The sequence below is a fragment of the Mus caroli genome, chromosome X, assembly GCF_900094665.2.
Source record: "Mus caroli chromosome X, CAROLI_EIJ_v1.1, whole genome shotgun sequence".
NCBI classification, from domain to species: domain Eukaryota; kingdom Metazoa; phylum Chordata; class Mammalia; order Rodentia; family Muridae; genus Mus; species Mus caroli.
The window spans coordinates 87,549,839-87,557,617 of record NC_034589.1 but is presented as its reverse complement, the minus strand read 5'-3'; the positions used below and the strand labels follow the sequence as shown (position 1 = coordinate 87,557,617).

At 39.0% G+C, this 7,779-nt stretch overlaps 1 long non-coding RNA gene across 1 annotated transcript in view; it reads left to right on the top strand.

The window, feature by feature from the left end:
* LOC115030102 overlaps window positions 1-3,652 on the top strand; it is a 57,460-nt gene extending 53,808 nt beyond the window's left edge. Inside the window, exon 3 of the long non-coding RNA XR_003835729.1 lies at window positions 3,557-3,652. This is a non-coding gene — a long non-coding RNA (uncharacterized LOC115030102). The remainder of the gene's footprint in view (window positions 1-3,556) is intronic.
* The last annotated feature ends 4,127 nt before the right edge of the window (window positions 3,653-7,779 follow it).

Below are 7,779 nucleotides of genomic sequence, written 5' to 3'. Positions count from 1 at the left end.
GTGGCCCTACTCAGGCCGGTTTCTGCTTCCCTAACTAATGCAGTCTCAGGTCCCGCGCAATTGGATTGGAGCTGAAGCTGTGTTCCACTCACCAGCAGTCCCAAAATCCTGAGGCGGGGGTCGTGGGTAGCTGGCAGGTGTCAGGCAACCCTGCGCTCCTGCTACCCCGGCGCTGATCCAGCCGGATGAGGCCTGTGGTCCTACCGAAAATTTTTATTTTCAATAAAAAAAGGAAAGAAGAATCAATAGTTGCAGGAAAAGTTCTCTGCCCTCCCCTTAGCTGCATAAAATTTGGGTTAAAAATGTCCCCTGGGAGGGTGATGTAAAATCTAGCCCCCTTCCTATATCATACTTCTTTAGTGGAGCAGATGGAGGCTATGGCAGAGAACCTGAGCTAGTCAAGGTACAGAGACTAAGATTCTATGGGATATCTATATGATTCTTGCCACTGGAGATAGAGAGCCAGTGCTGAGATGAGTCTGTTCAAACTTTACCAATTAACCTTTCTTTTCTATTTGTTTCCCTCATATATATCCTAGTCATTCTTTGACAATTTACTGGAGCCTGATTCCTCTTTCCCTTGCCTTATCTCTTCTGTATAATTCATTGCCTTCTTATTAAACTGCTATATGAGCCTCTACATCCAATCACTTTTTTTGGTTTTCACTTACTTTCTATGATGCCCCTGTGTACTTAAAAATTAACAAAGTTTGTATCCTCTTTCCCCCTTGCTTATCTGTCTACTGTCTGTTTAATTTGTAGTCTCCAACACTGAATAAAATAGGGTAGAGGTCGCTTCCCACTCTAGGTGTGTATATTTGTTTTGCCTGTTTTAAATTCTACTTCTCACCTTGAGAATGTGTTTCAGGCAGGAAGGGCAGAGACATGTGGAAACAGAGTTGAACTCAGTTTAAAGTCATGAATAGGGACTTGAAACTAAGAGCTTCTATTAGTAAAATGTGGCTGCCCTGTAGATACCAGAGTTAGAAATAATATGGTTGCGTGTCTTTGAATTCACATAGGTGATTCTTTTGGAGCAGTGCCATGGCTACCTGGTAGTATTAGTTCTGAAGAGCATGCTGAAAGGACCCAGATATAGCTGTCTCTTGTGAGACTATGCCGGGGCCTAGCAAACACATAAGTGGATGCTCACAGTTAGCTCTTGGATGGATCACAGGGCCCCCAATGGAGGAGCTAGAGAAAGTGACCAAGGAGCTAAAGGGATCTGCAATCCTATAGGTGGAACAACAATATGAACTAACCAGTACCCACTGGAGCTCGTGTCTCTAGCTGCATATGTATCAGAAGATGGCCTAGTCGGCCATCAGTGGAAAGAGAGGCCCATTGGTTGTGCAGACTTTATATGCCTCAGTACAGGGGAACGCCAGGGCCAAGAAGTGGGAGTCGGTGGGGGACGTTTGAGATAGCATTGGAAATGTAAATGAAATAAATACCTAATTAAAAAAAAAAGTCTTGGGATAAAGAGATGGCTAAGCAGACAAAGTGCTTGCTGAGCAACTGTGATGACCCGAGTTAAGGTCCTGAGAAACCCACATGAAAGTGAGGTGTGGTAGATACATCTGTAACATCAGAGTTAGAGAGGTGGAAACATGAAGATCTTGGAGGATCACTGGCCAGCCAATTTAGCCAAAATAGTGAGAATTACAGTTTTGGAAAGAACCGCCATTAAAAAAAAATAACGCAAAGAACAATATAGGAAAATATCTAATGTCAATCACTGGACCCAATCCACTGCACAATTATGTGTACAAACAAACTCATACCGCACACACAAGAACACACACACACACACACACACACACACACACACACACACACTCACACACTTTATAAGAATATTTAATTACTAGTGGATTTAAGAATCTCTGCAACAATACAACAAATTGAAGTCTTACCAGATGAACTGCTATAGTTGAACTTTTTGACTCCATCATTTCCAGGCTTCCAAAGTGGTCAGGAGAAAACTTTTTATCTTTTAGAAAAAGAGAATGGTAACTATTTTTAAAGCAACAATGATTTTTTTTTTTTGCTGATTTTTCATACTTTTTCAAATGGCACATCTTTATTAGGGGTTTTACTTTTTCAGGGAGTGATCATCATCAGCTACACATTGGCAGCTCCTTTTTCAAAGGATTGATCAAATACACTTAGGAGTTGTTCACAGTGTGCTGGATTCACTGCTTTTTAGACTCCAGGAACCTTTTGCTCCTCAAGAGCTCATCTTGATTACTTAAGAGTTGTGGTTCTCCACTTTTTCTTAGAAAGAAACTGTTTCTGAGTAGAGTACAAAATAAAAGAAGAAAATGTATTTTATTTCCTTTTACTCTTTAGGATGGGTATGAACAACAAATTCTAGTCTTGATAAAAGAAGGAAAGATATTTAGTTAATCTGTTTCAAATTCATGAGAAGTTGCAGTAAGAAATGTTCAGTCTTCTAAACGAAGGAAGAGCTGCATCTGCTAAGAGTAGGGCAATGAATGGGGCAGAACTATGGGGCTTTAGTCTGCCAAGTCACTCTGCATAGTTGATAATTTACTAATGTATTATGTGGAAATGATGAATTTCACTGTTGCATAAACACTTCTATAATGGTGTTCTAAGGCATTTAGAGTCTTTCAAGCAATTACACTTAAAAGATCAATTTTGAAAAACTTCAAGGAAATCTACTATTTTATAAGGTTTCTTTAAAAATATACTTGGATTGGAGTCATCCCACATGGAAGGGAATAATGCTACCCATCATAAGTCATAGTCTATCAAAGAAAAAGTCCAGTACCAGGAAAATGGCATCTTCTTTTAAGTCATTGGTTGAGGAAGTCCAATAGACTTTCTCAAACAACAATACACTGTTGTTATTGCTCTTGGTTACCTGACAGTACTTGAGAATAAGATGCTATTGTTGAAGCTACCGCATATGTTGCTTATAGGAGTTGGAGAAGCCAATCTGGGAGTGACCTTAAAGTTTCCCTGATAATGGCTAGCTCTCATAATGTTAGAGAGTGCTATGTAAGCTGTCCATCAATATAGCTGCACTAATATCTTGAGGATAATCAATAGCAGTCTGATTATACTCAGATCGACTCAATAGGAGGGAGCTCATGCCTGGTACTGTAAATCTAGCCAAGAACTCATGAATGGAGAAACAAAAAATGCTAGAGGAAACCTAGTACTACAATTTTCCTCAATTGATATGATATCCAACTGTCTTCTAAGTATTTATCCCTATACCCAGAGATGAGTGAAGATCTCTCCCCAATCAAAGTTTTCTTTTGCAACATATAGAGGCTTTTACTGAGAACTAAAACTAGTAAAAGTGCAAAGAATAAAAAACTGTGGTGTGGCCAACCCCATATAGGCTATCTGTAACACAATTCCTATACCCTAGACTGATAGAACATTCTGGAAGGGGAGGAGGTAGAAATGTTTTAAGAGCCATAAGACTGGAAGCACTGCAAGGACTGCCAACAAAACAGTATCTTTTGGAAATGGCAAGGCTTTTGTGCTCATGAACTCTCAAAAATATTGTTTTCATAAGATTTTCAAGACCACACCAATCAGCATTCTAGTGTGGATGGATGAAGACGTCACAAGGACTCCCCCTAGGTTGAACAGCTACAAGCAGTCAACAGCTGACAAGGTATAGTTAGTTTTCTTCACGGGTATCAATTTCTTCTACTGTGTCTTCTATGCCTGACATCTCTTGTATTCTGTTGGTGATGCTTGTGTCTATAGTTCCTGTTCTCTTTCCTAGGTTTTCAAACTCCAGGATTGCCTCCATTTGTGTTTTCTTTATTGCTTCTATTTCCATTTTAAGGTCTTGGGCCATTTTATTCATTTCCTTCACCTGTTTGATTGTGTTTTCCTGTATTTCTTTAAGGGAATTATTTATATCCTCTTTAAAGGCCTCTATCATCTTCATGAAATAGGATTCAAGGTCACACTCTTGCTCTTCAGATGTGTTAAGATATCCAGGGCTTGCTGTAGCAGGAGAGATGGGTTCTGATGGTGCCATATTATATTGGCTTCTGGTGATTATTTCCTGGTTCTTGCCTTTCACCATATGGTTGTCTCTGGAGTTGACTGGCCTGAGTTTTCTGGGCCGGAGCAGGCCTCCTGGAAGGCAGGCTGAGCTATGGCATGGGTCTTGGTATTCTGATCCTGGACTAAAGATGTAGGAGCCAACCCAAATGACGATGGAACTCTGACAGGAGGGGCAGAGCCCTGGATTACTGGACTCTCTAGGGTCCCAGCAGGTAGGGATATTGGGGTGGGGGTTGGGAGTGAGTGGTCTCACCTGTGTGTCTGAGGTTAGAGCAGATCTCCTGGGAAACAGGCAGACTTGTGGGGTCTTTTGATTATTTTATATGTGTGGTTATTTTGTCTGAATGCTTATGTGTGTGGGTATCTTGCCAGGAGAGGGAATTAGATCCCTTGGAACTGGGGATACAGTTGTGGATTGTCATAGTAGTGCTGGGAGTTGAACCTGGATTCTCTGGAAGAGCAGCTCATGTTCTTAATTGTTAGGCTATCTCTCCAGCTTCTAGTTATTAGATTTTTTTTATGACCTTATTTTAGAAAACAAAATGTGCATGTGTGTGTGTGTGTGTGTGTGTGTGTGTGTAAGAGAGAGAGAGAGAGAGAGAGAGAGAGAGAGAGAGAGAGAGAGAGAGAGAGAGAGAGAATCTATATGAAAATGTCAATAATGACCACATTTGTGCTTTTGAACTACATTTGGTTTTTTGGAACAGGTATAAACACATTGGAGACAGTTGCTAAGTCTTAAAGACTTGAAGATCATTGAGTCAGTTTCTTGATGCTTGCATGCATCACTCTTAGCCTCATAACTATGTGGTTGATAGGTGTCTTTGTTTCTTCTCCTTCAATAAAGTATCCCCACAATAGCAACTACTCAAGGGAGAGTTTATTTCAGCTCACTATATATATATATATATATATATATATATATATATATATATATATACACATATATATACACACACATATATGTGTATATATATATACACATATACATATATATACACATACACACATATATGTGTATATATATGTATATATGTGTATATATCTAAATCTATCTATCTATCTATCTATCTATCTATCTATCTATCTATCTATCTCTATATATATGAAATCATAGTGAGTTCAGACCAGAATCTCAGCTAGAGAATGATGTTACTCACATTTGGTGAGTCTCCAGAACAATTAAAGTCCCACAAGCATACCCATAGGTTATCCTGACCTAGATAGTATTTCATAGCAATGTGTGTCTTCTAGGTGATTGACTCTAGAGCCTTTCAAGTTGAGAATTAACACTAAATTATCACAATAGGTTTGTGAGCTTGAGTATAGCTTATGCCTTATAAATATGTTTTTTTTTCTATTCCATGTAATAATGAAGGGCAAAAATTGAATCTTGGGAGGCCAAAGTGGTAGAGATTGTGAAAGAAAGATGGGATCAAAATGACCAAAAATTATTACTTATATTTATTTGTTCAGCCAGCAGTTATAGCCTCATTACAAGCTTAGAAGTGTGATTGATGCTTAAGTGGTTATTAATGGCATGAAGGACATACTTAGTAGTTTGAATCAAAACACAAGCAGTTGACTAAGTGAATTCCCTAGTTCCCTGGGTTATAGCTCATGACACTCATTTTTATGATGACATTTTTTCAAAAAATTATTTTACTGAAAATAGATTTTTCTGTATAATATATTATAATTATGTTTTCCCCTCCCTTGACTCCCAGTTTCTCTCCATCTCCCCTCTCATTCAGATCCACTCCATCCCTTTTCTGTCTTTAATTAGAAAACAAATACGCATCTAAAAGATAATAATAAAATAAAATTAGATAAAAAAATAAATGATTCTGAATAGGGCAAAACAAAGAAGCAGAAAGAAAATAGCAGAAGGAAAACACAGAGACATTCACATTTATACACACAGGAATCCCATAAAAACATAACACTGGAAGCCATAATATGCAAAGGACCTGTAAAGTTAAAAACAAAAGCCCTGACACAACATTAAAAGAGGAAGAACTTCCAAAGATGTCATTGAGTTAATTTTCTGTTGGTCATGTACTTCTGGGCATGGGACCTACTCTTAAGAGTAGCTTGTTTTCCCAATGAGACTTCCTTGGAGAAAACTAATTTTTCATTTGCAAGTGGTTATCAACTGAAGATAGCTTCTTGGTTAAGGATTGGGGTCATATATCCACTTTCCCTTTTGCTTTACGACCCCATCTGATGCAAATTCATACAGGACCTGTGCATGATGTCACACACTCTGTAAAATCATATGTGCATTGGTACTGTTGTGTTTAGAAGTCTTTGTTCCCTTGTTTCTATTCCTTCTGACTCATACTCTTTTTTTTAAACTTCTTTGTTTATTTTTATATTTATGGGTGTTTTTCCTACATGTACATCTGTGTACCACCTGCATGCAGTGCCCACAGAGGCCACCAGATCCTCTTGAACTGAAATTATAGATGGTTGTAAACCATGATGTAGGTGCCAGAGATCAAACCTGGATCCTCTAGAAGATCATCCAGGGCTCTTAACCATTGAGCCATCTATCCAGCCCCATCTTACACTCAGCCACTTCTTCCATGGGGTTCCATTGGGTATGGATTCCATCTTGTGGAGTGGGCCTTATATCACACCAGATAATAATGGTTGGTTACTTCCACAAGATTTGTGCCATCACTGCACTATCGGATATTTCAGGCAGGACATCAGTTTTGATCGAAGGATTTATAAATAGTTTGGTGTTTACTGTTCTTCTTTGGTAGTGTGCAGAGTACCTCCCAGTGTCATAAAGAGTACCTCCCAGTTCATAGGTATGAAGGCTCTAGATAGGCACCAGCTATACTTCTCCTTGTTTATTGAGTTGTGTAGGTGTTATCTTCAGCAAAAGAACCTTGGTGACAATTTGTGGAAAGCTGCCTATAGCTTTGGCAACACCCTGGGTTTTTCAGAGGTTCCCATGAGACCCTTTTGGCCAAAGTAGTCCTCAACTAGTTGTAGCCAATTTCCAGTTCTGGAAGCTTCATTTGGTGAAGAGAGATGTCAAGTTAAGGTTCCGTCTCGTTATTTGGTAATTAAATTTAGAATACATTCATATACATATTCTAGGAAGTTTCTACTATATTAGGCTTCTATACTACCCTTCAAATATCCCTTGATTTTAGCTGTCCCTCCCCTTATTACCTCCACCATCATCCTCTTCTTATATTCCTTGTTTGATCCTCCGAATCAGTCTCTGCTCTTTGTCCATCCATAACTAACTGTTCTATTTTCCATTCCTAGGCAGATTAACCCCTCCCCTCCCCCACCTAATACATTATTCTATACCTACTGTCTTTGCTTATAGTTTGGACTACTTTGGCCAAAAGGGTCTCATGGGAACCTCTGAAAAACCCAGGGTGTTGCCAAAGCTATAGGCAGCTTTCCACAAATTGTCACCAAGGTTCTTTTGCTGAAGATAACACCTACACAACTCAATAAACAAGGAGAAGTATAGCTGGTGCCTATCTAGAGCCTTCATACCTATGAACTGGGAGGTACTCTTTATGACACTGGGAGGTACTCTGCACACTACCAAAGCAGAACAGTAAACACCAAACTATTGCAAAGACAATGATAAGCTTGCTTATCATTGACAACAGCTAATATCCACATATAAGTGAATACATACCATATTTATCTTCCTGGATTTGGGGTAGCTTAATCAGGTAG